We start from the raw sequence: 20,706 nt of genomic DNA on the forward strand, positions 1-20,706 counted from the left end.
ATAAAAAAAAAATTTTTTAACCGGGGATTGAATTTAGGGGAAAAAATTAATCTAGAACAACGCAAATACGGAAATTACTTTATAAATTTAAGTATACTTAATTCAAAAATGCACTCGACTTAATCTTATAATTGTTCCTACCGGCTCGCCGTACCACACCTAGCCTAGAGGCCACACCATCTAGGTTCCAACAGAGCGACACGCAGCTTTCAGCAACAATTATGACTAGGGACGACTCAACCTCCACTAAGTGTGCGATCACTTAGTTGTTGAATCGCTGCTAGGTAGGTTACTAGTCCGTCCCTCGGAGGCCGCAACGCCCTTCACGGATTACGTTTTTCCTAGCGTTTTGGGTCGTCTAATAACGCCCTCGGACTATCTACTGGCGTCCCACAGATATATCCGCCCCCGACAGCCCTCAAGGAACTGCTGTTGAGAGTATGGCGGCTCCCAACACCTCTGAATTAATTGCAATGGGTCGAGTATGGTACCCAGTCCAATCAACTCGGAGCGGTCTCCTTTTCAATAAATCTAATTTTAACAGCCTAATCTTACTAACTAACCTTAATCATATCAGCCCGCATGACCCAAGATTCGCCAATCCCCACTCAAACGCACTTGTGGGGCGCACTGCTAATCCTGGCCCGCGGCTGTCTCCTTAGCATCCGCGCACGTGTTCGAACGGCTAGACGCGTGAGCCTTTCAACAATTTCACACAAAATTGTTGAAACCACCGCTGTGCACCATTGTAACACGGGTTAGGGTTTCCTCTCTCTGTACTTCCTTCTTTCTACTCCCTCTACCCGTATTCTTACTTATTATTCTCTACCAAGGGACTCCAAAACTTTTACCAAAGCCAACTCCACGCCACGTGGTCCTAAGACGATTGACCGACTTAGGATTCTACACCCAGTATGACGTGACCTAAGCTCTGATCAAAACCCTAGAGTCGCCTCTATGCTGCCACCACCAGACCAGCTCTACAGAGCAATGATCGAGGTCTGGATCGATCACGCTAATTAATCAACCTTGGGGCTTGATCCCCACTAGTAGTTTATAACCTCGGAAACTTGAGTGTGGAATTAATTAGATGGGGATGATGACTTCCGATCCGATGTTAGAATCGGCGCCCAATGCAACTCTGCCTCGTGTGGACCACGTGACCAGGACAAGTTTACACATAACCAAATGGAAACAATAAAATGCAAATTAATATTAACAAATTTAATTTATTAAAAGAAAAACTAAAACAAAATCTAAATGTGTTCACTCCCTATCACTTTAACACTCCCTACTTGACCTGAATGGCAAATGAGAAGACTATTTCTATACATAACCATAGCAACTATACCTCTATGTTTTCCAGCTAAGATGTTGTGCTGGTCTTGGGGAGAGGTAAGATGGTTGACCTCTCCCAGCTGCTCCCGTATTCACACTGCTCTCCTCCTTGTCTGGTCTACCCCAGACAAGAGTATTGTATCCTTCCGCCTAGTCAAAGTTCTACCCAGTTACTAGCAAGGTTTAAGTTATAACAATTAACCTCTGTTTGTACTGAATTGATCCAGACTGGTTGAATTATTTTACTTTAATTAGATTACACAAACATCTAACGGCAAAGCTGTTCCCGATCACAAAAATGGTTATTAAAACTTTGAGAAATATTAGACATGTCAACCCTGCTGACCTATGACCGCCGGTCACTCCGCCTTAAAAGTTAGATCTGATTCGTGACGTCACTGATGGTGACTTAACTCAATAATTAGAATACTCTTGATATTGTATCCAGTACTATTATACAATACAATTTTAATGCAAAATGAATAAAGGCTAATTTTCTCTAAATTACTGAATACTATAGGATGATTCATTATACGCAGCTATGAACAAAGCGTTGGTTATTTCCACCGCGAATTCCCCTGGGGGTCAGGTCACCATGCGGCTCAGCTTCCCATTCTCTTTTGTCGATAAACCACTCTGGATAATTCTTACAACAGCCTAGTTTGTTACAACGTAATGCTAGGACGATTTGGGTAGTTTTGGCCTGATTTGGGGTGATTGGGGTAATTCTATGGACCGGTCGGACCTGATAATGAAGCTTCAGAGTGATGCTTTGGCAATGCACAAGGCTAACCAAAATCTGTCTGCCAGAGTCGGCCACCTCGAACATGAATTAAGCTCTCTTCGGATCTCGGTTACTAACTTTAAACCAGCAGAAACCTCTAAGAAGCAAGAAGAGATGTTACAAAAGTTAGAGAACCACTTTAACTCCCTACAACAGCAACACACTGCAACCCAAGACGAATCAGACCAACTTAAGCTCCTTGATTCTGTCATCATCTCATCACAGGATTTTCCCCATGAAACTGACAGAGAAGACTGTACTGCCATCGTGATCCAGGAATTGCGTACTAAGTTGAATTATTCAATCGAAGCAAGAGACATTAAGTCAGCTTATAGAGTGGGTACCAAATCATCTGGTGCAAACAACAGAAGGATACGCGTGAAGTTAGATAGCTGCTCCCGCAAGTCAGACCTTATCACTGCTGCAGTCGCTAGGAAATCCAAGGTTTATGTGAACGAATGTCTTACCAGATTCAGACAAAATCTCTTATTTAAACTACGTGGAATTCGCAATAGATCCACTGCTATTAAACATTGTTTTGTGCGCGATGGTAAAATAATAGCTAGGAAGACTGACTCTGGAAAAACTTATGTCATAACCACTGAGGCACACCTCACTTCTTTCCTGGATGACTGTGGGATATCAGCTGAATAACCAGAACATAATTTGTAGTCTCACATACAACCAAAGTGTACTTAAGCTCTGCCTTTCCTTTCCAAAGGTGTTTATTTTTATTTTTATTTTAATTTTTACTTTATTTTTTGTTTGTCATCTTTGCCTGTTTTATACTCTTAATTATTTGTTCTTAGTTAATACCCTTGTCACTAAACCTAGGGCTTTTTATTACCCTGTTAATTAACCATTACTAAGCTAATTATCTTCAAGATCATTTTTTTTATGATTATATTTTTCTAATTTTTTTTTATTTTACATTTATATTGTCAGTCTCTACTGATTTTTTGTGTTTTATTTTATGTAACTTCTGTGTCCTCCCTGGCTATCTATTGGATCTTTATTTTACTTCTAAATTGTTACTATTTTATTGTATCTGCTCTTATTCTTGTGTTTTGCTTTATCGTGTATCTTGTATCGTGATCCCTCTGCATCTCTATGCACACTGATATTGATCCTGATCAAAATCTTCTGTCTCATATCTATACCAACCAGCACATTGATCATCATTATTGCAAGTATTTCACAGCACACCAGGCTAAAAACAAACTCCAAAATAGCACCTATCTATCAGTTTATAACCAAAATGTTAGATCACTTGGTAAACATTTTGACGATTTAAATGCACTACTCACAGCACTAGGTACTAACCTATCGTTCATTATTTTAACAGAAACTTGGCTAAATAAAGACTATACCCAACTCTACAACTTAGCTGGTTATAAAGCCATTCATAACTGTAGGCCTAATAAAAAAGGTGGTGGCACAGCTATATATTACCGAGATACATTTATCTGCAACAGTGTTATTAGTGACAGAGATGACTACTGTGAATATACTTTTGCTCAGTTTACAATTAAATCCCTTAAATCCTCTTTGACTATTGGAGCCATCTATAGATTTCCTAATACTAACATAGCTTCTTTCTCAGACAACCTAAGGAATCTTATTATAAACAACAATCTCAACAAAAACCACATCATTCTGGGAGGAGACTTTAATATTGACCTGGGTCAACAAAACTGCTATCAAGTTGACTATTTCCTTAACAGCATGAACTCCTGTATGCTAATCCCCACTATCACCAAACCTACCCGAGTCACTCAAACATCAGCCACTACCTTGGACCACATATGGACAAACATAACAGCTCCCCTTGTATCTGGTATAATCTACGACAGAACAACTGACCACTATCCTACCTTTCTCATAGCGAACATGGACATAACACCACCAAAAAGCAAGAAACTTTCATTTAGGCTACACAGTGAATCAGCTTTAGACAATCTTACAGAGGCACTTCACAATATTAACTGGGATTCTGAATTCAATAATACCCATGATATAAATTCATTAGCTAACCTCTTCCTCTCCAAAACTCTAAGCCTCTACAACCTTCATTGTCCCCTTCTTACAAAGCAAGTAACTGATAAAAGATTAAACAATCCATGGCTAACAAGTGGCATTCTCAACTCAATCAACAAGAAACATGAATATGAAAAGAAAGTTAGGATTGGCCTAGTTTCAAAGGAAGTAGCTAAAAGGTACTCATCAATGCTTACCAGTATCATAAGAAAGGCAAAACTTGCATATTATGTGAATAGATTCAATGAAGCAAAAGGCAACATGAAAAACACTTGGAAAACTATCTCTAGTATCCTAGGAACTAAACAACACTCACATAACCAAATAAAACTCTACAAGGATGGGGATATACCGTCAACTGATTTAGAAATGGCAAATGAATTTAATAGTTTCTTTTCATCGGTTGGTGCTAATCTTGCCAGTAAAATCCCACAGACTCAGACACATATTAACACATATCTCTCAGGCAGCTATCCAAACTCTCTTCTCCTTTCACCAATCAGCCCGGCAGATGTTGTGTCCATCATACACTCTCTAAAAACCAAGGCAGGGAACACCAGTGAAATTCCGTCCATTGTGTACAAGAGAGCCTCCCATGCCCTTGCCCCACCCATAGCACTACTGTTCAACAAATCTATAGAGTGTCACACCTTCCCTGATATCCTCAAAAAAGCAAGAGTAACGCCAGTCCATAAAGGAGGCAATCCGGCGGACATAAACAATTATAGACCAATATCAAATCTACCCATTCTATCAAAAATATTTGAAAAAATTATTTACAAACAGCTCTATTCCTACCTCGTAAAATTCGACATACTCAGCCCCTGCCAGTTTGGCTTCCGGTCCCAAAAGAGTACCAATGATGCAATCATTAGTCTCCTTGACATTATCTACTCAGCCCTTGACAAAAATGAGTTTCCGATTAGACTCTTCATTGACCTAAGAAAAGCCTTTGATACTGTTAATCACAACTACCTCTTACTTAAACTCCAGCATTATGGAATCCGAGGCCTTGCCCTTGACTACATCCGATCCTATCTTAGTGACAGACACCAATATGTAACCATCAATGATACAACTTCTTCCACTCTACCAATTACCGTTGGAGTGCCACAGGGCAGCATCTTAGGACCTCTTCTATTTCTTATATATATAAACGATCTGCCTAATGTCTCTAATATTCTCAAACCTATATTGTTTGCTGACGATACTACCCTTATCTACTCAAACCTCAACCCACATACACTAAATAATGTTGTGAATAATGAATTAAAAAAAGTCCACTTATGGATGTCAACAAACAAACTAACATTAAACATCGAAAAGACTTACTACATCTTATTTGGAAGCAAATCATCAAATGCAATTCAGCTACAGATAGACAACATTAACATCAGTAATAAAAATGATGGCAAGTTTCTTGGCCTATTCCTAGACAAGAGACTCAACTTCAGCACCCACATTCAACACATAACTAAGAAAGTCTCTAAGACAGTTGGTATACTCTCCAAAATCAGATATTATGTTCCTAACTCTGCTCTCCTCTCACTATATTATGCACTAATCTACCCCTATCTGAATTATGGTATCTGTGCATGGGGGTCTACCACTGCAAACCACCTTAAGCCCATCATCACACAGCAAAAATCTGCTATCAGAATAATAACTAACTCTGCTTTCAGACAACACTCAGCTCCCTTGTTTAAATCTCTAAACTTGCTAAATATTAAGATTCAGATTCAGATTCAGATGTTTATTCAGGTAAGGTATATACATACAAGTAATGTTACATTAATGGATTGATATATAGATAGAGCTAGTACATACAATGCCTAAAGCCACTATTACGCAATGCGTTTCGGGCAAGAAAAACATTAATATCTAGAACTTAATACTAATTGAGCATAAAGAATAAAAAGTGTTGAGAACAAATACAAATAAAGATAAAAAAAGGGGGAACATGACTGAAAAAGCAGCACAAATACAATAGGTTGACAAACAGTGTTGATTAAAAAAAAAAAAAGAAAATAACAGACATGGGTTGACAATAGAGGAGTGAGGTAGATTACAGGGAATTTATTAGGTAGTGTTTAGTTTTTATCTTAAACTGGTTGAGAGAGGTGCAGTCTTTAACATGGTTGGGAAGGTCATTCCACATTCTGGGCCCCTTGATTTGCAGAGCATTTCTAGTTTGATTAAGACGTACTCTAGGAATATCAAAACTGTATTTATTTCTGGTGTGGTGCTCATGGGTTCTGTTACAACCTTCTATGAAGCTTTTAAGATCAGGATTGGCATTATAGTTTAGCGTTTTATATATGTATAAAACACATGAGAGAATGTGCAGTGACTTAATATCTAACATATTCAGAGATTTGAGTAGGGGTACCGAGTGATGTCTGGGGCCAGAGTTGGATATTGTTCTAATAGCGGCTTTGTGTTGGGTAATTAGAGGACGTAAGTGATTTTGGGTAGTGGAACCCCAAGCACAAATACCATAGTTGAGATAAGGATAGATAAGGGAGTAATAGAGAGTCACCAGGGCAGGGCGTGGTACATAATATCTGATCTTAGAAAGAATGCCCACAGTTTTTGAAACTTTTTTTGATATATTTAGAATGTGTACCTGGAAATTCAGCTTGTGGTCAATGAGAATGCCAAGGAATTTGCCATCTAATTTGTTACAAATTTGGGTATTGTTTATTTTGAGATTTATAAGACTAGAGGATTTATTGCCAAACAGAATATAGAAAGTTTTGTCAATGTTAAGGGTGAGTTTGTTGGCAGTTAGCCAAAGATGGACTTTATTTAGCTCAGTATTTACTGTGGCATTTAGAGCAAGAGGGTCAGGACTGGAGTAAATGAAGGTTGTGTCGTCAGCAAATAGAATTGGTTTGAGGTGTTGGGAGGCATTTGGAAGGTCATTAATGTAGATGAGAAAGAGGAGAGGGCCAAGTATGCTGCCCTGAGGAACACCAATGTTGATGGGTAGGGTGGGAGAAATTGTATTATTCACAGAAACATATTGGAGCCTGTCAGTAAGGTAGGACTCGAGGTATTGTAGGGAGTGTCCTCTGACTCCATAATGATGTAATTTAAGAAGAAGGTTATGGTGGTTGACAGTATCAAAATCTTTACGCAGGTCCACAAATAACCCAACAGGGAACTCCTTTTTATCAAGAGCTGTATGAATCGAGTTAAGCATACTAATAAGTGCATCGTTAGTGCTTTTTTTGGGTCTGAAGCCATATTGGCAAGGGCTAAGTATATTGAGTTTGGCTAGATATGAGTAAAGCTGCTTATATATAAGTTTTTCAAAAATTTTTGACAAGTTTGGCAGGATTGATATAGGTCTGTAGTTGTTAACATCTGTGGGGTCACCACATTTGTGGACAGGCGTTACTCTCGCTTTTTTTAGAATATCTGGAAAGGTTTGGAGTTCAAGTGACTTGTTGAAGAGCAAAGCAATAGCAGGGGCTAAAGATCTGGAGGCTTTTTTGTAAATTAAAGTTGGTATCTCCTCAAGGGCACCAGACTTGGTTTTAAGGGAAAGGATTATCTCATTGACGTCAGTGGAGTTAATAGGCTTTAGGTGCAGAGACTGTGGATAGTTACCTGTAAGATAGTCCTTAATGTCAGTACTGGAAGATGGAATATCATTTGCAAGGGATGAACCAATGGAAGAGAAGAACCTATTGAACTCAATAGCAGAATCAGAGGCTGAAAGCTGACCATCGTTATTAGACAGGAGAGTCGGTTTGTTATTTAAAGATTTCTTTGATCCCAATATTTGTGAAATTGTGCTCCAAGTTTGTTTAATGTTGCTCTTTATTTGAGTAAATTTATCTTCGTAGTATTTAGTTTTGGCTCGTCTAATTATCTTAGATAGCAATAATGAGTAATTCTTTGAGAATTCTTTGGAGACAATTCCTAACCTATACTTCTTCTCAAGGTCGTGTTTTTTGTTAATGGATTTCAGTATTCCCTTTGTAAGCCAAGGATTGTTAAGCCTTTTGCTTGTGACTTGTTTTGTAAGCCTAGGACAGTGGGTGTTATAAAGGCTAAGAGTTGTTTGTAGAAAAGATTGCACTGCTAGGTTGATGTCCCCTATGTTACCTAACTCGGACTCCCAGTTGACATTATCAGCAGCAGTTATAAAATTGTTTATAGCAGTTTCATTGTGCAGCCTAAAGGTTAACTCCCTTGTTTCTAGAGGTGGTTTGCTAATGTTAGTTAAGAGAAATGTGGGGTAGTGGTCTGTAGTGCTATCGGTGATTATACCTGAAGTAAGCGGAGAGGTTATGTTGGTCCAGATGTGATCTAGAGTCGTGGCAGTGCTATCAGTGATTCTAGTAGGTCTAGTGATTAAGGGTATGAGGAGGCAGGAATTCATACAGTTGAGGAAGCTAACAGCAGTAGGGTGTTCTGGCTCGCAGAGGTCAATATTAAAGTCCCCTGCGATAATTAGGAGGTTTTTTGTTCAGTCTGTTATCAAGTATTAGATTTCTAAGGTTTGAGTTGAATACAGACACATCAGTGTTGGGAATTCTATAGACTGCACCCACAGACAGGACAGACTCGGCACCCTTGACTCTGAAGCTGGCGAAGATATACTCCCCATAGCAGTCTCTAGTACTAATTTCTTTTAAGCATGTTAGTTCTTGGTGGTAGTAAAGAGCAGTGCCACCACCTCTCTGAAGTTGACGACAGTTGTGAATTGCTGAGTAGTTAGGCATGTTAAAGAGTTGAGTAGTATCCTCTTTCAACCATGTTTCAGTAAGTATAATAAAAGAGAATTTGTTGCCAATAGTTTCAATCAAGGCACTAACATCATCGAAGTGTTTACCTAGGGATCTAACGTTCAAATTGATTACAGAGATATTGTGATTATGAGTTAATACACTGTTTACATCATGTGCTGCAAAATATCTGCAATTTAGATCATTAAAGTGATTATTGTCATAGATAGTGGATAAGAGGTTAAGTTCTGGGTCTATACTTGACTGCATAAAAAAAGCTGATTGTAGAATCAGAAATAAGTAGAAATAAGCTATAAAATAGGGAAAAATATATACACAATACTGTACAAAACAAACACAAATGGGGCTTACAAGGGTACAATGGAGTAAGGGAGTATGGCTAGGCTAGGCAACCTAGGCAATTAATGAGATTAAAGAAAAAACATGTAAACATGGACTATACAAAACACAAGATATAGAGATACAAAACAAAAAATATAAGCAAGACTAAGCAATACAAAAAAAACAAATTGAGCAAAAATGAGGTAGATTGCTTACGAGTACTCACAGGTACACTGTAAGTAACAATTTGCAATTTGAGATGCAGGCAAAGCCAGGGGTACAATGGAGTAAGGGAGCATGGCAAGGCTAGGCAACCTAGGTAATAAATGAAATCAAAGAAAAGTTGAATAATAAACATAGGCAAATTTAAGCTAATGATTAATAACTATAGATAGTTCTGTAATGACTGTATAATTAAAAAGACCTGAAGAACTACTTAATAACTCAATTGAATAATTTCGGTAAATGACTAGGTAAGAGTAAGTTAAAAATTAAGTCAGAAAATGAACCAAGGAGACTTAGGATACCTAGCCCCACTAGTTGACAGGGGGTTAATTAAGTTAATTCATTGGGAGTGATAAGGTGAGACAAACCACATTGGGAGAGGAAAGTGTTGAGGTTTTCTTCTCCCTCCACACATTCTCTTGTGTCAACTACATTTACAAAACCCTGTTCTTAAATGCAAACCATGCTCTGAAACTCTCCCTGGACAGATGTAATAGGACCCATTATCACCACACCAGAAATAAATATCTCTTTGATATCCCCAGGGTCAAACTTAATCTGTGTAAACACTCTATGCAAATTAAGGGACCTAGTCTATGGAACTCACTCCCTAGTGAATTGAAAAACTGTAAAACTCTTGCCTTATTTAAAAGCAAAACCAAAAAGTACCTAACTTCATCTATTTAGTTTCCTACACTGAGCTTTAAATTTGCTCTGTACCTAGTGGTACCCAATCTCCTAATTTTTATGTAATATCAAACAACCTTATCATTGTGTTCATTGCTGTCTTCTTTTATGTGCTAGCCATATATGCTGTATTGTGACTACCAATTTTTGTCAACTACCATTCAAGCTGTCATTGCAATCAATCTTATATTGTTTCTGCTGTATTGTGCCTACCAATTTGTTGTCAACTACCATTTTAAGCTGTCATTGCAATCAATCATAGCTATCTATGTGCTTTAATATACTGTACCTATAATTTTCTCTCATCTTTTTTTTTTTCATTCCATGTAATCTGTTATCATTTTTTTGTCTATAAATTTTGCAAGTATTTACCTCCTTAAAATTTTCTTAGATTAAGGACCTGCCCGAAACGCTGCGCGTGCTAGTGGCTTTACAAGACTGTAATTACCATAATTGTATCCTCACATTCCTTATGTACATTCTTGTATATGCATAAATAAACTTGAACTCCAAACCTTCCCAGATATTCTAAAAAAAGCGAGAGTAACGCCTGTCCACAAATGTGGTAATCTCACAGATGTTAACAACTACAGACCTATATCTATCCTGCCAAACTTGTCAAAAATTTTTGAAAAACTAATCTATAAGCAGCTTTACTCATATCTAGCCAAACTCAATATACTTAGCCCTTGCCAATATGGCTTCAGACCCAAAAAAAGCACTAACGATGCACTTATTAGTATGCTTAACTCGATTCATACAGCTCTTGATAAAAATGAGTTCCCTGTTGGGTTGTTTGTGGACCTGCGTAAAGCTTTTGACACTGTCAACCACCAAAACCTTCTTCTTAAATTACATCATTATGGAGTCAGAGGACACTCCCTACAATACCTCGAGTCCTACCTTACTGACAGGCTCCAATATGTTTCTGTGAATAATACAATTTCTCCCACCCTACCCATCAACATTGGTGTTCCCCAGGGCAGCATACTTGGCCCTCTCCTCTTTCTCATCTACATTAATGACCTTCCAAATGCCTCCCAACACCTCAAACCAATTCTATTTGCTGACGAGACAACCTTCATTTACTCCAGTCCTGATCCCCTTGCTCTAAATGCCACAGTAAATACTGAGCTAAATAAAGTCCATCTGTGGCTAACTGCCAACAAACTCACCCTTAACATTGACAAAACCTTTTATATTCTGTTTGGCAATAAATCCTCTAATCAAATAAATCTCAAAATAAACAATACCCAAATTTGTAACAAATTAGATGGCAAATTCCTTGGCATTCTCATTGACCACAAGCTTAATTTCCAGGGACACATTCTAAACATATCAAAAAAAAGTTTCAAAAACTGTGGGCATTCTTTCTAAGATCAGATATTATGTACCACGCCCTGCCCTGATGACTCTCTATTACTCCCTTATCTATCCATATCTCAACTATGGTATTTGTGCTTGGGGCTCTACTACCCAAAATCACTTATGTCCTCTAATTACTCAACACAAAGCTGCTATTAGGACAATATCCAATTCTGGCCCCAGACATCACTCGGTACCCCCTACTTAAATCTCTGAATATGTTAGACATTAAGTCACTGCACATTCTCTCATGTGTATTATACATATATAAAACGCTAAACTATAATGCCAATCCTGATCTCAAAAGCTTCATAGAAGGTTGTATCAGAACCCATGAGCATCACACCAGAAATAAATACAGTTTTGATATTCCTAGAGTACGACTTAATCAAACTAGAAATGCTCTACAAATCAAGGGGCCCAGAATATGGAATGACCTTCCCAACCATGTTAAAGACTGTACCTCTCTCAACCAGTTTAAGTTAAAAGCGAAGCTATTCCTAATAAATTCCCTGTAACCTACCTTACCCTTCTATTGTCAACCAATGTCTGTTTTTTTCTTTAAAGAGCGCTGTTTGTCGACATAATTGTATTTGTGCTGCTTTTTCATCTATGTTTTCATTTCTTGTTTTCATTCTACTCATTATGCTCAATTAGTATTAAGCTTGTCATTTAAGTTTATCATGCCCGAAACGCTTTGCGTAATAGTGGCTTTAGGCATTGTATGTACTAGCTCTACCTATAAGTCAAACAATCCTTGTAAATATTTATTGTATGTATGTACCTTACCTAAATAAAATTGTATTGTATTGTATTGTATTGTATTGTATTTCTGGTGTGGTGATAATGGGTCCTATTACATCTGTCCAGGGAGAGTTTCAGAGCATGGTTTGCATTTAAGAACAGGGTTTTGTAAATGTAGTTGACACAAGAGAATGTGTGGAGGGAGTTAATATTTAGCAAGTTTAGGGATTTAAACAAGGGAGCTGAGTGTTGTCTGAAAGCAGAGTTAGTTATTATTCTGATAGCAGATTTTTGCTGTGTGATGATGGGCTTAAGGTGGTTTGCAGTGGTAGACCCCCATGCACAGATACCATAATTAAGATAGGGGTAGATTAGTGCATAATATAGTGAGAGGAGAGCAGAGTTAGGAACATAATATCTGATTTTGGAGAGTATACCAATTGTTTTAGAGACTTTCTTAGTTATGTGTTGAATGTGGGTGCTGAAGTTGAGTCTCTTGTCTAGGAATAGGCCAAGAAACTTGCCATCATTTTTATTACTGATGTTAATGTTGTCTATCTGTAGCTGAATTGCATTTGATGATTTGCTTCCAAATAAGATGTAGTAAGTCTTTTCGATGTTTAATGTTAGTTTGTTCGTTGACATCCATAAGTGGACTTTTTTTAATTCATTATTCACAACATTATTTAGTGTATGTGGGTTGAGGTCTGAATAGATAAGGGTAGTATCATCAGCAAACAGTATAGGTTTGAGAATATTAGAGACATTAGGCAGATCGTTTATATATATAAGAAATAGAAGAGGTCCTAAGATACTGCCCTGTGGCACTCCAACGGTAATTGGTGGAGTGGAAGAAGTTGTATCATTGATGGTTACATATTGGTGTCTGTCACTAAGATAGGATCGGATGTAGTCAAGGGCAAGGCCTCGGATTCCATAATGCTGGAGTTTAAGTAAGAGGTAGTTGTGATTAACAGTATCAAAGGCTTTTCTTAGGTCAATGAAGAGTCCAATCAGTCCCTTATTAATTATAGGATCATAACTAAACTATGGCTAATAATCATTAGATTAAACTTGCCTATGTTTATTATTCAACTTTTCTTTGCTTTCATTCATTATCTAGGTTGCCTCGCCTCGCCATACTCCCTTACTCCGTTGTACCCCTGGCTTTGCCTGTGTCTCAAAATGCAAATTATTACTTACAGTGTACCTGAGTGTACTTGTAAGCAATCTATCTCAATTTTCTTTTTTGTTTCTGTTCATTTTGTGTTTGTCTTGTATAGTCTTGTTTATATTTTTATTTTCCCCCTTTATATCAAAATTTTGTTTTGTAATTGTCATTCTTGCCTTGTTTTCCTACAACCAGCCTTCTTATGCAAACAAGTATAGACCCAGAACTAAACCTCTTATCCACTATCTATGACAATCATCACTTTAATGATCAAAATTGCAGATATTTTGCAGCTCATGATGTAAACAATGTATTAACACAATCACAATATCTCTGTACTTAACTTGAATGTAAGATCACCTAGCAAACACTTCGATGATGTTAGTGCCTTGATTGAAACTATTGACAACAAATTCTCTTTTATTATACTTACTGAGACATGGTTAAAAGAGGATATTACTCAACTCTTTAACATGCCAAACTACTCAGCAATTAACAACTGTCGACCAATTCAGAGACGTGGTGGTACTGCTCTTTACTACCACTAAGAACTAACATGCTTAAAAGTAATTAGAACTAGAGACTACTGTGGGGGAGTATATCTTCGTCAATTTCAGAGTCAAGGGTGCCGAGTCTGTCCTGTCTGTGAGAGCAGTCTATAGAATTCCTAACACTGATGTGTCAGAATTCAACTCTAATCTTAGAAATCTAATACTAGATAACAGACTGAACAAAAACCATCTAATTATTGCAGGGGACTTTAATATTGACCTCTGCGAGCCTGAAAACCCTATTGCTGTTAGCTTTCTCAACTGTATGAATTCCTGCTTCCTCATACCCTTAATCACTAGACCTACTAGAATCACTGATAGTACTGCTACGAGTCTAGATCACATCTGGACCAACATAACCTCTCCGCTTACTTTAGGTATAATCACCGATAGTACTACAGACTATTACCCCACATTTCTCTTATCTAACATTAACAAACCATCTCTAGAGACAAGGGAGTTAAGCTTTAGGCTGCACAATGAAACTGCTATAGGCAATTTTATAACTGCTGCTGCTAATGTCAACTGGGAGTCCGAGCTAGGTAACATAGGGGACATCAACCTAGCAGTGCAATCTTTTCTTCAATAAACTCTCAGCCTTTATAACACCCACTGTCCTATGCTAACGAAACAAGTCACAACCAAAAGGCTAAACAATCCTTGGCTTACAAAGGGAATACTTAAATCCATTAATAAAAAATATGACCTTGAGAAGAAGTATAGGTTAGGAACCGTCTCCAAAGAATTCTCAAAGAATTACTCGTTATTGCTATCTAAAATAATTAGACGAGCCAAAACTAAATACTACGAAGACAAATTTACCCAAATAAAGAGCAATATTAAAAAACTTGGAGCACAATTTCACAATTATTGGGATCAAAGAAGATTTTAAATAACAAACCAACCCTCCTGTTCAATAACGATGGTCAGTTTTCAGCCTCTGATTCTGCTATTGAGTTCAATAGTTTCTTTAGTTCCATTGGGTCATCCCTTGCAAATGATATTATATCTTCCAGTACTGATGCTAAAGACTATCTTACTGGTAACTATCCACAGTCTCTGTACCTAAAACCTAAAAATTCCACTGATGTTAATGAGATAATCCTTTCCCTTAAAACCAAGACTAGTGCCCTTGACAAGATACCAACTTTAATTTACAAATAAGCCTCCAGATCTTTAGCCCCTGCTATTGCCCCTGCCTTTAGCCCTTACGTCCTCTAATTACTCGACACAAAGCTGCTATTAGGACAATATCCAACTCTAGCCCCAGACATCACTCGGTACCCCTACTCAAATCTCTGAATATGTTAGATATTAAGTCATTGCACATTCTCTCATGTGTATTATACATATATAAAACGCTGAACTGTAATGCCAATCCTGACCTCAAAAGATTCATTGAAGGTTGTAACAGAACCCATGAGCACCACACCAGAAATAAATACAGTTTTGATATTCCTAGAGTACGACTTAATCATACTAGAAATGCTCTTCAAATCAAGGGACCCAGAATGTGGAATGATCTTCCAACCATGTTAAAGACAGTACTTCTCTCAACCAGTTAAAGATAAAAACAAAGCACTACCTAATAAATTCCCTGTAACCTACCTTACCCCTCTGTTGTCAACCCATGTATGTTTTTTGTTTGTTTTTTCAAAACAACGCTGTTTGAATGTAATTCTCTGTAATAATTTGTAATTGTATTTGTGCTGCTTTTTCAACCATGTTCCCCCCTCTTTTACCTCTATTTTTATTTGTTCTCAACACATTTTATTCTTTTTCCCATTAGTTTTAAGCTTTAGTCATTAATGTTTTTCCTGCCCGAAACGCTTTGCGTAATAGTGGCTTTAGGCATTGTATGTACTAGCTCTATCTATTAACCCAACAAACTTTTAAAATCTCTTTTTGTATGTACCTTACCTAAATAAACATTTATTTATTTATTTATTTATTTATTTATTGCTCTTCAACAAGTCACTTGAACTCCAAACCTTTCCAGAAATTCTAAAAGAAAGCGAGAATAACCCCTGTCCACAAATGTGGTGATCTCACAGATGTTAACAACTACAGACCTATATCAATCCTGCCTAACTTGTCAAAAATATTTGAAAAACTAATCTACAAGCAGCTTTACTCTTATCTAGCCAAACACAATATACTTAGCTCCTGTCAATATGGCTTCAGACCCCAAAAAAGCACTAACGATGCACTTATTAGTATGATTAATTTGATTCATTCAGCTCTTGATAAAAATGAGTTCCCTGTTGGGTTATTTGTGGACCTGCGTAAGGCTTTTGACACTCAACCACCAAAACCTTCTTCTTAAATTACATCATTATGGAGTCAGAGGACACTCCCTGCAATACCTCAAATCTTACCTTAATGACAGGCTCTAGTATGTTTCTGTGAAATGGCCTCTGATTTGAAATACAAATCGGAGATGTTTCTGAAGAGGGAGACAAAGAAACAGTTGCGCAGTGCGCCCCGCGCAGATGCGCGGGAAGCCTGGGGCCATATAAATTCCGGGGCAGAAAGGGGCTCTCCCTCACTCCACCTGACTCGCAGTACTCGAAACTGCGCCGCGCTGCACCTCAACGACACGTGGACCAGTACTCAGTCCTGCATTCAACAGTCTGTCGATACGGCAGGGGCCCCCTGCCCTACTCATCCTACTCTAAGGTAATGTAAAAATTTTCTGTTAAAGTTTAGTCAGGACTGTCCAGTGTCTGGCGTGTGTTGGCGCCTTTCCCCCGCGGTCCGTGTGGGCCGCCTTAGTTCCCTAGTGCCTTCTGCACGTTCGCCTGTCTTGAGGTATGCAGGCGCGCCTTTCAGTCTGTGCCAGGTGCTGCAGCGGCTGCTTTTTGCTGCTGCCGCAATGCCCTGGGTCGGCGTGTGCTTACGCCGTGTCCCGAGTGGACCGCCCTGGTAGTGTTATCTCCCAGGCGTGCACTAAGGGCACTGGTCAGCTGTGTTCCCTAGGCATGCGCCTAGGGGCCCCGGTTCGTGCCCCGCTCGGACGTGCGTGCCTGGCCGGGCCCCCTGCGAGCGGCCCGGCGTCGCCCTTGGAGGCGCCCCCACATGGAGAGGTTGCTGGGGTCCTATGCCAAGGGCCATGGTGCATGCCGCGCCCGGACGTGCGTGCACGGCGGGCTCCCTGTGAGCGGCCTGGCGGCCTCCAAAGGATACCTGATCAACCAGGCTTTGACTCATACGTCAGGCTGCGAGCAGCCGCGTCTAACAGCCTGGTTGATCAGTCCGGTTATCAGGAGGCTTGGTCGACGACCGGGCCGCGGGGACGCTAAGCCCCGGAAGCACCTCATGGTAGGCCCTTGGTGGGGGCGCCACGAGGCCAGGTTGCAGTGGTCCTATGCTCCTCGGGCCCGACCTTTGGGGCCCATGCCTGGTCGGTGTCGCCCTCGTGCCATGGCGCTCAGAGGAGCGCTTGCCCTGGGTTGTGTCTCGCTTCCTTCCTGTCTCTCTTGGGTGCTAAGCCACGCGGATTAGCGGCGTGGCCTTCCCCCGGGGCGGGGGTCTGTCTGCATTCATGTCGTACCCGGGCGTGCCCGCTTGTGGGGGGCCTGCCTCACGCCCGCGGGCTGGAGACGCCCACGCCTGGCGGCGGTGTCCCGGTCGGCAGGCCCTCCCAGCAAACACAGAACGTTTGTGGACGTTTTTAAATGGTCCCACAAAGGTAATACTGTAACTTTTGACATAAATACGTATATCTGACGTTCTTAAAACCAAAGGATGTAACTAAAAACATATATTCTTGAGACACAATTTTTTAAGATTTATGTAAAAATTTAAAAATAATAGTAAATGCTATGGTATTATAATGTTTTCATGCTTTATATTTAAGAATAAATAATTTTCAGTCAACATTTAGTTTTTTTTGTTTACTTTCTGTAAAGCTATCCAGTTTACGTTCTTATAACATAAATATAACATTTATATGACGTCAGTATAACGTTATTTACACGACATCATTACGTTATTATGATGTTATATTAACGTATAATTCCTGTGTGAAAACCAGAATATATATTGAACTTTATGTTTTAAACCTTGTAAAGTTATCATAAAACTTGGAATAAGACGGTAAGCATGCTTTACTTATGAAAATATACAAACAAATCAACAAAAACATTTTAACATAAAAACATGAACAACATGAATGAATTTGTAAAGAATTTTTTAATTTGAGTTAAACTAAATACAAACTTAATATGTTTTGCTAACGCAAAAATATATTCCCGAGGTATTGTAATTGCAAATAAATATTTAATACAATTATTTGTATCATTTTTTTTATTTTAGATTTCCGTATTGCTTGATAATATATAATAGCGTTTAGATAATGCTAGCGCTGGACATTCTTTAGGCTCGTTGCATGTTGTGGTAGTCGCCGCCATTTTAAAACCGTGTCGAGAGGGACTGCTGTTGGCTTATCCACAAAATCCTGCTGCATCTTCAATAGTTAAGGTAACTGTTTTCTTTTATTTGCTCTTAGACATGTGTATTATATATATAAGCTTGTGGTGGTAGGCTGGATGGTGTGTTGATGGCCCTGGCTGGAGGTGTGTTGATGCTGGTGTTGTGTTGATGGCCCTGGCTAGAGGTGTGTTGATGGTGGTGTTGAGTTGATGGCCCTGGAGGCGTGTTGGTGACCCTGGAGGTGTGTTGATGGCCCTGGAGACGTGTTGGTGGCCCTGGAGGTGTGTTGGTGGCCCTGGAGGTGTGTTGGTGGCCCTGGAGGTGTGTTGGTGGCCCTGGCTGGAGGTGTGTTGTTGGTGGTGTTGTGTTGATGGCCCTGGAGGCGTGTTGATGGCCCTGGAGGTGTGTTGGTGGCCCTGGAGGTGTGTTGGTGGCCCTGGAGGTGTGTTGATGGCCCTGGAGGCGTGTTGGTGGCCCTGGAGACGTGTTGGTGGCCCTGGAGACGTGTTGGTGGCCCTGGAGGTGTGTTGGTGGCCCTGGAGGTGTGTTGATGGCCCTGGAGGCGTGTTGATGGCCCTGGAGGAGTGTTGGTGGCCCTGGAGGTGTGTTGGTGGCCCTGGAGGTGTGTTGATGGCCCTGGAGGTGTGTTGGTGGCCCTGGAGGTGTGTTGATGGCCCTGGAGGTGTGTTGGTGGCCCTGGAGGTGTGTTGATGGCCCTGGAGACGTGTTGGTGGCCCTGGAGACGTGTTGGTGGCCCTGGAGGTGTGTTGGTGGCCCTGGAGGTGTGTTGGTGGCCCTGGAGGTGTGTTGGTGGCCCTGGAGGTGTGTTGGTGGCCCTGGAGGTGTGTTGATGGCCCTGGAGGTGTGTTGGTGGCCCTGGAGGTGTGTTGGTGGCCCTGGAGGTGTGTTGGTGGCCCTGGCTGGAGGTGTGTTGATGGTGGTGTTGTGTTGATGGCCCTGGAGGCGTGTTGATGGCCCTGGAGGTGTGTTGGTGGCCCTGGAGGTGTGTTGGTGGCCCTGGAGGTGTGTTGATGGCCCTGGAGACGTGTTGGTGGCCCTGGAGGTGTGTTGGTGGCCCTGGAGGTGTGTTGGTGGCCCTGGAGGTGTGTTGGTGGCCCTGGCTGGAGGTGTGTTGATGGTGGTGTTGTGTTGATGGCCCTGGAGGCGTGTTGATGGCCCTGGAGGTGTGTTGGTGGCCCTGGAGGTGTGTTGGTGGCCCTGGAGGTGTGTTGATGGCCCTGGAGGTGTGTTGGTGGCCCTGGAGGTGTGTTGATGGCCCTGGAGGTGTGTTGGTGGCCCTGGAGGTGTGTTGATGGCCCTGGAGACGTGTTGGTGGCCCTGGAGACGTGTTGGTGGCCCTGGAGGTGTGTTGGTGGCCCTGGAGGTGTGTTGGTGGCCCTGGAGGTGTGTTGGTGGCCCTGGAGGTGTGTTGGTGGCCCTGGCTGGAGGTGTGTTGATGGCCCTGGAGGCATGTTGATGGCCCTGGAGGTGTGTTGGTGGCCCTGGAGGTGTGTTGGTGGCCCTGGCTGGAGGTGTGTTGATGGTGGTGTTGTGTTGATGGCCCTGGAGGCGTGTTGATGGCCCTGGAGGTGTGTTGGTGGCCCTAGCTGGAGGTGTGTTGATGGCCCTATATATATATATATATATATATATATATATATATATATATATATATATATATATATATATATATATATATATATATATATATGTATATATATATATGTATATATGTATATATGTATATATGTATATATGTATATATGTATATATGTATATATGTATATGTATATGTATATATATATATATATATATATATATATATATATATATATATATATATATATATATATATATATATATATATATATTTTATGAATATCAGAGGTCCCAGGACATTGGACCCAGGACAATTATTGTGCATGTGTAGTATGTATATTTATGTAGTATATTTGGCATATTTTTTGGCATTTAGTTAATGCCAGTTAGTGGCATGTCTGCACCGTTTCCAGTTTGTTGATATGCTTCTTAAGATATGGGCACCATACAACTGCTGCATACTCCAACTTTGGTCTAACAAAAATTGTGAACAATTTCAAAATTTCTGTTGAAGAAATCCTGTTTCCTAGTTCTGCATCTGTTTTAGTATAACACCTCCTTTTTTTCACACCTCTATTTTTTACATTCATCAATGTTTCGGTACGTGCAATAGTATGTATTGTTTCATTGCAGATAACAGCATTTAAATTTTGTTTGTTTCTTAGACTTAGACTCGTACTACCAAGTTGC

The sequence above is a fragment of the Procambarus clarkii genome, chromosome 37 (genome assembly GCF_040958095.1).
Source record: "Procambarus clarkii isolate CNS0578487 chromosome 37, FALCON_Pclarkii_2.0, whole genome shotgun sequence".
NCBI lineage: Eukaryota > Metazoa > Arthropoda > Malacostraca > Decapoda > Cambaridae > Procambarus > Procambarus clarkii.